The following is a 7,540-nucleotide window of genomic DNA, read 5'->3' as shown; positions in this document are numbered from 1 at the left end:
TCCCCCCCAAAAAAACCCATATATTCATAACAACAGTAATGAACCCCCAAATGGAGACTAGATGAGGGGACCATGGAAAGATTTTGTGTGTCCGGGTCCTGGGATGCTCCAGGCTGAGTTTCCCAGGAAAATCCACAACAGCTTTAATGATAAAGTAAATGGGAGAGGAAAACAAAATTGGGCAACTGGTATTGTTATTACTTGTCTGTTTGCAAATGGAGCAATGTGGCTGTAAGAAGGAGAAGAGAAGGAGCCCGGGAAAGGCGGGAACCCCATCTAGATGTGAAAGATGGGAGGAGGGCAATGGGCCCCATTTTGTTATGTTGTTTTGGGTTTTTTTAAAACAAAGCAGCAATTGGTGTTTTGCTAAATTTCTCGGGGTGGAGGGGAATAGGGAACATGAGGCGTGAGCAGCAGCCCCACCACCTCCTGCCTTCACTCCTCCCCAGGCTGCTCCCCCACGCAAGGCAGCAAAACCACCCAGGGCTCCTTTTCACTCACAGCTCATTTCTCCTGGGTAAAAATGTGTACCCAGATTCCCCCCAAAAATACGCAGGTACCTTCAGCAACACAAATTAAGTAGCTGCTGATCACCGTGCGGTGCTGAGCAGCGTTACTTGAGCATCCCAACCCAAACACACACGTGCACCGAGATGCTGGGGAGCAGACTGGTGGGGAGGGACCGGGGAGAGCGGGCTCAATTCTGATCCCCTCAGGATAAAAATGAAACAAAACAAAGCAAAAATCAGATACAACTGTTTTTCCAAGGCATCTGGGGAGGAGCACTGGAGCATGTCCCAGAGAGGAGGGAGAGGGTGGTGGGTTTGTCTCTTACATCTTGCTGTGGACTGTTTCAGACATCATGCTTGGGCTCTGAGCATGTAGTATTTTGCACTTTGTAATGCAGGATGTATATTCCAGCTTCCAACATGTCCCTGTAAAAAAAAAAAGAAAAAAAAAAAAGAAAAAAAAGAACATCATTGGCAATGGCAGCCTCTAAGGATGTATTCTTTTCTTTTTTTTTTTATGTCACTTAATTTGTTCGTTTATACCATCTTTGTAATATGCCTGCCTTGATTTTCTCCCCTCCCCTGTCCCCACTGATAATATACATACTCATTAAAGATGCCGTATCCCTGTTCTGAGCTGTTCTGGTCCCAGTCGCAAGAGTGTGGTCTTACCTCAGTCGCTTGGAAATGGACGGTGTCCCCTCTCTTTTCCACCCCCCCAGGGCCGGTTCACACGGCTCGGTTGGGATTTGGTACGTCCAGGGACCAAATTCCACCCTCAGATCTCCCTGCGGCAGCTCCCTGAGTGTGGCAGCAACCGGGGGTGGGATGAAACCCCCAAAAAGTTATATTTAGGGGTGGGGGAGGAGGGAAAAAAAGAAAATCCTCCTCGACATTTCACATCCAGCGTTGTTGGGTAAAGCCCTGACTTGTGGGCTCAGCTTTGCTTTGCTTTGGTTTTAGCTGTTTTTCTGCTACCTTTTCAGCAGATTTCTTATTACACTGCACTGGATTGCTATATTTTTAACCAGAAATAAACTAAGGATTAGAGCATGTGCCAGTTAAATTCAGTTCTTTTCCTTATATGGTCTTATTCCCTCCTGTCGCGGCTTTTTCTTCCTTTCCTTTTTCAGGCAGAGGGCTATGGGTGGACAGGATCAGTGAGAACTGAAGGCAGTGAGACCCCAGTAACTCTTTTCCACAGTATCTGTCCATCATCTTCATACCTGTTCTATTTTTTATGTGTGTTTTTCCTTTTCGGTCCTTAGTCATCTTTTTTACTCTTGACTGGTTGCTGCGTACTTGAACCAAATAATGACATATTGTGACTGCAGCCGTAGGAACTCGTCCATGTGTTTTGTAATCCTGGTTGCAGCTCTTTGTAAAGACTCTCGAGGACTTTTTTTTTTGTATATTCAAGTGTGCGGCACAAAGATCCCACCAGGAGCAGGTTGAACAGTTACATGCAAACACAATACGATATTTAGATATATATATATGTATAAAACAGCACAAAACCGCCTCTTGTTACCAATCGGATAAACACACTGGTGATTCCATGAGTAGCTCTTTCACACTGGTGACCCACTGGTTATTCCTGCTCTTGCCCACGTACCAGCCATTATGTACAAACATCAACACAATTGGATTTTTCATCTATTTGTTCCACGGGTTAAAACCTCAGTCGAGCTGAGGTTTGTTCAGCATGAAAGGGAGCTGAAGACTAATATTAATTGGCTCCCAAGCCACATGTTTAAAAATAATGACTCCTTTATTAATCATGGGGAGCCGAGCAATTTGTCTTATTTCTGGGCTTTTCACATTTGCCCGGGGCCAGAAATATTCTTGAGAAGTAGCCCAGAGAGAGAGGTAATTCAGTATATTTTCCTGTCTTATGAGCCCTGGATTCATGCGTATCTACCTCAGGCACATTAAAACGTCTGTCATTGTGGCATATAAATCTATGTAAATTGTCCATACCTGCAGCTTTATGTCCACACTGACAGATGCGTGCGAACAGCTGAAGGTTTATATCATTTTCGTTAAGGCTGCAGTGGTATTTTTATGTTCCTACAGTGGAACAAGCAGCACCTGCAACACAAGGAGGGGCTGGAGGAACCAGCGCAACTCCCGCCGTCCCAGTAAAAGCTTTGGGAAAAGGCCACGTGTCCCACCCTGGGGACACCCGGGTCCTTCGGCCAGACCCCACCAGTGCGAGTGATGGTTCGACACCACATCTCTGGGGAAGGATCACGAACCTCCACCTGTTCGTGCCGCCGCAGCTTCTCACCACCCATCCAGCATCTGCTTGGCTTGGACCCGAGATGCGGATCCTCCCAGAGTCTCCAGGGCCTGAGCTTTCAGAGATACTGAGCTGTTGCAGCATCTATTTACCTTGCGCGGAGTTACAAAGCCTCAGTACTGCTGGAAATAATAATAATAATAATAAAAAAAATCCAGACTGTGTCAGAAGGGGAGGGGTGAGAGGAGAAATAATGTAATTTTGGTGATGAAGGACTTAATTGGAACCCAAGGACTAATTAGATGTCCTGACAGGCTTTGACAAATTAAAGGGGGATGGAAAAGGAGGAAATTTTACAAGCTGTCATAGGGTGAGGTTTGCTCCAGAGAATTCTTCTAAAGAAGAATGGAGCAGAGGCCGCCCTGGGTCTCCTGCCCGTGCTCCACAGCTTTGCTGTACGTGGTAAGTTCTTCTCACAGAAGATGGGCCTTGGAGACTCTTGACGCCCTGGGAAGTTCTCTTGGCGCAAGGAAACGGTTCAGCTTCTCACACAGTCCCTCAGTGAATCACATCATCGTGTTGTTGCCTCTCAGTGACCTTCACAGTGATGCTCCCTGAGCGTGTCTGTGCTGATCCCAAGGCTTGGACCATCGCTGGAGACAACCGGGGGTACAGCAGGCACTAAACATATGCCTTGGAACAACAGATGCACCAGGACTGTGCCTCCCTCAGAAGCGTTTCAAGCTCTGGAGTTCCTCTTATTGCTCTGGTTTGATAATATTAACCCATGGGCTCTTCACTTCAGCGCTACCACCAACCTGTTTTTCCAGGGTATTCATTAATACCTCCTGACCACGCCAAGGGAGTTCCAACAGGCAACAAACCCCCATGGCTGGTCCTCAGTGCCCAAAGGTCCGATATGTAACTCAGACACGTTGTGAGCTCTGTTCCTTCATCTGAGGCACCTCAGAGCTCAGGCTCCGTAACAATAAGGGAAATGTCACTCTCTAGATCGTGAGAGCTGCTGAGCATTGCCCAAAAGGTTCTGTTGGATGGACGGCTTAGAAATGCTGTGGTGGGCTGCACCTTCCCCATGGAGGTGTCAATGGAAAATGAACTTCAGAGAGACTCCAGTTCATGCACAGGTGTTATTTGTTCCCCTTCACTGCTTCCCATTGGATTCACAATCCTTATCACCTGCCTATTTCCTTTTATCCCCAAATTTCCGTACAGTAGGAACAGCATCGATAGCGTCACAAGGCTCAGGCTCTCTTAGACTCAGCTGTTTTATCGTGACAACAACCCTCACCTCCTCCACCGGAGCAGTGTCCCCACCCCAGCAGCAGCTGCATCTTGTTTCCTGGTGTTTGGTGTTGTCAGAAGGCAGAGCTGTGAGATTTACTCCCCAAGCCCTTCAGCATGGAGCAGCTTTCAAAGCTCTTTTCTTGTCTGTGTGAAACGTGCAGTCGCTGTGGTTAGTGAGCAGGGATGGTGCAGCTGTTGGGCCAGCAGCTGTTTCCCAGCAGAAGCCCAAGCGTTCGAAATGCTCCTGTTCCCACTGCCCATCCCTTGAGCACCTGCTTTTGTAGGAACGTCTGCATCTTCAGCTCTTCCGTCTTGCCAGCAGACACAACATTCTCAGGGCTGCTCGGTACCGGTTGGACCCACCCATGGTATTGCTGGAGCAAGAAAGAAGTTTTGCTGATACAAAACAGATGGTGAATGAACCCAGATTCTCTCCAAGACATGAGGAAGGACGAGATGAGCCCGGAGCATGACCCTGACAAAGGAGCAATTTGCCAGCAGAAGAGCTGGGGGCTGGTTCATCTCCAGAAGCCACCCCAGCAGGTTGGCAGCACCGCAAGGAACCAGAACTTGGTGTGAGCGAACTCGGGCTTCGCCGCCAGCAAAACCCCACGAGCGGAGGTGCCGGGAATGGTCTGTCCATCTGCAAACAGCACCTGCCTCTGGCTCAACCCCATTGCCCTGATGCTCTCTGATAAAAGCCAAAGCCAAGTTCATTCCCTTCCACGCCCTCATCACACCACAGCACTGATGTGGAAGAGAAACAAGCTCAGCTTGAGCTACAGGTGAAGCCACAAACCTTCTACTGTGGCCTTTTTTGTGCAACCCCTAAAGTAAAACACACTTCAGCTGGCACACTCCTTTACTCTTTTTCCCTTCCTGGATGTGCATGTAGACACAACATACACATCCAGTTTCACTGTGCTTTTTACAGCACAATCTCAGCATGTGTGTGACCCAAAAGGAAAGGGATTGCTGGATGTATTTTCCTCAAGGAGTTAAAAAGGTGTTTCCAGCCTTGTCTTTTAGCTGAAAAAAAACACCAAAACAACAGCTTGATTGTTTCCAGATACATAGGAGAAAAAGACCTCAGTGTGTTATTGTAAATGTTTATATGTTCACCCCTTTACAAGGAGATGAGTGAAACAATGGTCTTGTGGATGCCAAAGGAATAATTGAATTTTATCTGGGCATTCATACACTAAAAAAGTACAAGCTGTTCTTTGTGTGTGTTAGACAAGAATAACTACTGTTAGGATAGATACTGCTGGAGTTTCTCTGTTCCTGGTTTGCCACCAAGTTGCAGCCCTGGCCCTTCTCTTGGGTATCATTTCAGATAAGCCACTTCACCCATGTGTGTCCTCCTGCAAAACACTCACCTTCCTCTTTATGGCAATTTTGGACCCAATACCAGAAAAAAGACCAGGTAGCTGACCCAGCAAGAGGCTTCAGTGGAACTTCAGCCATCGCTCAGAGGAGCAAGGTACCATGATGGTTTGATACCACAGTATCACAGTTTGCATTTCTCAAGACCATGGCAGAGCCCATCCTCTCCTGACCTCCTCTGTAGCAGTAATCATCAGTCCTCCCTGCTTAGGGGAGAACTTTTACCTTTCCTCAGAGGTTTCATTTGCTCACCCAACACACAACAGCTTCCGAGGCTTCCAGTTGCACCAGTAAGAGATGGGCTGTGGTGTGCCGACAGATGTTCCAGCTGTGGCTGTGTGCAGCGCTCCAGGGAACGCTGCGTTGGTCCTGTTGGTTCTGCTGAGCAGCGGCTGCAGATGCCCCAGAATTAATTCCAGTCAACGCTCCAGCGAGAAGGGACCTTGTGTGGGCTCCAGTCCCCACACAAGCTGGTCCAGCCTCATTTTCTGAGAGCTGACAACTCAGACTCTGTTTTCAGGCCAGGACAGTGTGCCAAGACAGGATCCTCTCATCGTGCACCCTAAGGACGGCCACCAGAGCCTCCTGACCCAAGCCACCTACGCTGGCTCATCAAAAACCCCAGCTCTGGGAAGAACTGAGCCAAACCACGTGCCCAGGGCAGTCCAACCTCCCAGCAGAGCAACAACAGCCCTGGGAACCAAAGTGTCCCCCACAAAAGCCTCCACCATGGTCCCCGTGCGAGGCCGCACAAACATGCTGCTGATATCGGGAGTGGGACAGCTGGCCCAACCCAAATCAGAGATTCCTTAGAATAATTTCTCTTCCTGTCTACAGCTTTTCCAGTCTTTATCTTCTCCAGTCAAAACCTGGTACAATTAGAACTACATTCCAGAACCCTCGAGGTAAAGGAAGGAAAAACCTCCGATTATCCTTGCACATGCTCCAGCTCATCTGATGCGTCGTCTTCTCTCATCCAACAGTCTCTCCACCTGGGAAGGGGGAGGGAGAATCTTCTCGTACAGAACTACACCTCACCCTTGGCACTGCCGCAACCCGGCTCCAGCTCAGGGGAACGATTCTTTCACTGTGTGTATTTGTATTTGAAAAAGCAAAAAACGACAAAAGCGCACCAGGCAAAAAGTGAGTCTTCCCTCTGTTTGGTTGGGCCTTTGGAACGGAGTCCTGCACACAGGTGCTGTGATTTTAAAGCCACTATTTTTCAAACAGAAATAAATAAATAAGAACAATCATTAAAACAAAAATCTGCAAATGCAACTCAGTGGCAGATTCCCCAAAAATTGGCACAGAAAGCCACAGACATCACACACACACACTGATGTCAATGAGATCAAGGTATTGCAAACCAACCGCGTGCCAGGACAACAGGACGACCAACGCTGTCAGCCGAGCCAGCGCTGCAGAGTCTCTCCTACGTTATCAATAAACCGTTTGTTGTCACCTCTCCCCTGTTATTTCACACATAAGGTACCTCCCTATCAAATACATTTTTATATTGACAATTAAATCACATTGGCAGCCAACTCTGTTTAATATTTATTACATTCTAATTACCCCTGCAGAACCTACCGCTGCTTCCCCGAGAGCCGGTTCCCTGGTGATGTCTCTGCCAAAACACCACCCATGGCACCCGCATTTCTCTGCATGAGGACAGCCCAGGCCTGCTGCTGCTGGCTCAAGTCAGCCCTTGTTTGCTGCAGCAGCCACACTTGTGTCCCATCTGTCGTCCCTACAGACCACAGTGCTGCCAGGCTGGAAAGAAAGCGATGGCGCAAGGAAAGGGGCTGAATCAGGGGTAAAAAACACCAGCCAACCAACTGAGCAGGGAAAGTCCACAAGCAAAGGCAAAACCTGCTACAGGTGACGTTAAAAAGGAAGAAACTTGTCCTGTTAAATGCATCAGGGGTTACAGAGGCTCTCACGCAGAAAAGGTATCAAAGGATTCCAGTTTCTCCAGGCGGTGCAGCCACACCTCAGGGCTGCTGGTGCATCTTACAACCGCTACCTGAATGTTTCACAGCGGGAACAGCGATCCCTCATCCACAGCAGGAGAAAAATAAATGGAAAAGTTAATACA

Source organism: Nesoenas mayeri (assembly GCF_963082525.1).
Source record: "Nesoenas mayeri genome assembly, chromosome: 12".
NCBI lineage: Eukaryota > Metazoa > Chordata > Aves > Columbiformes > Columbidae > Nesoenas > Nesoenas mayeri.
This window is presented reverse-complemented; position numbering follows the sequence as displayed.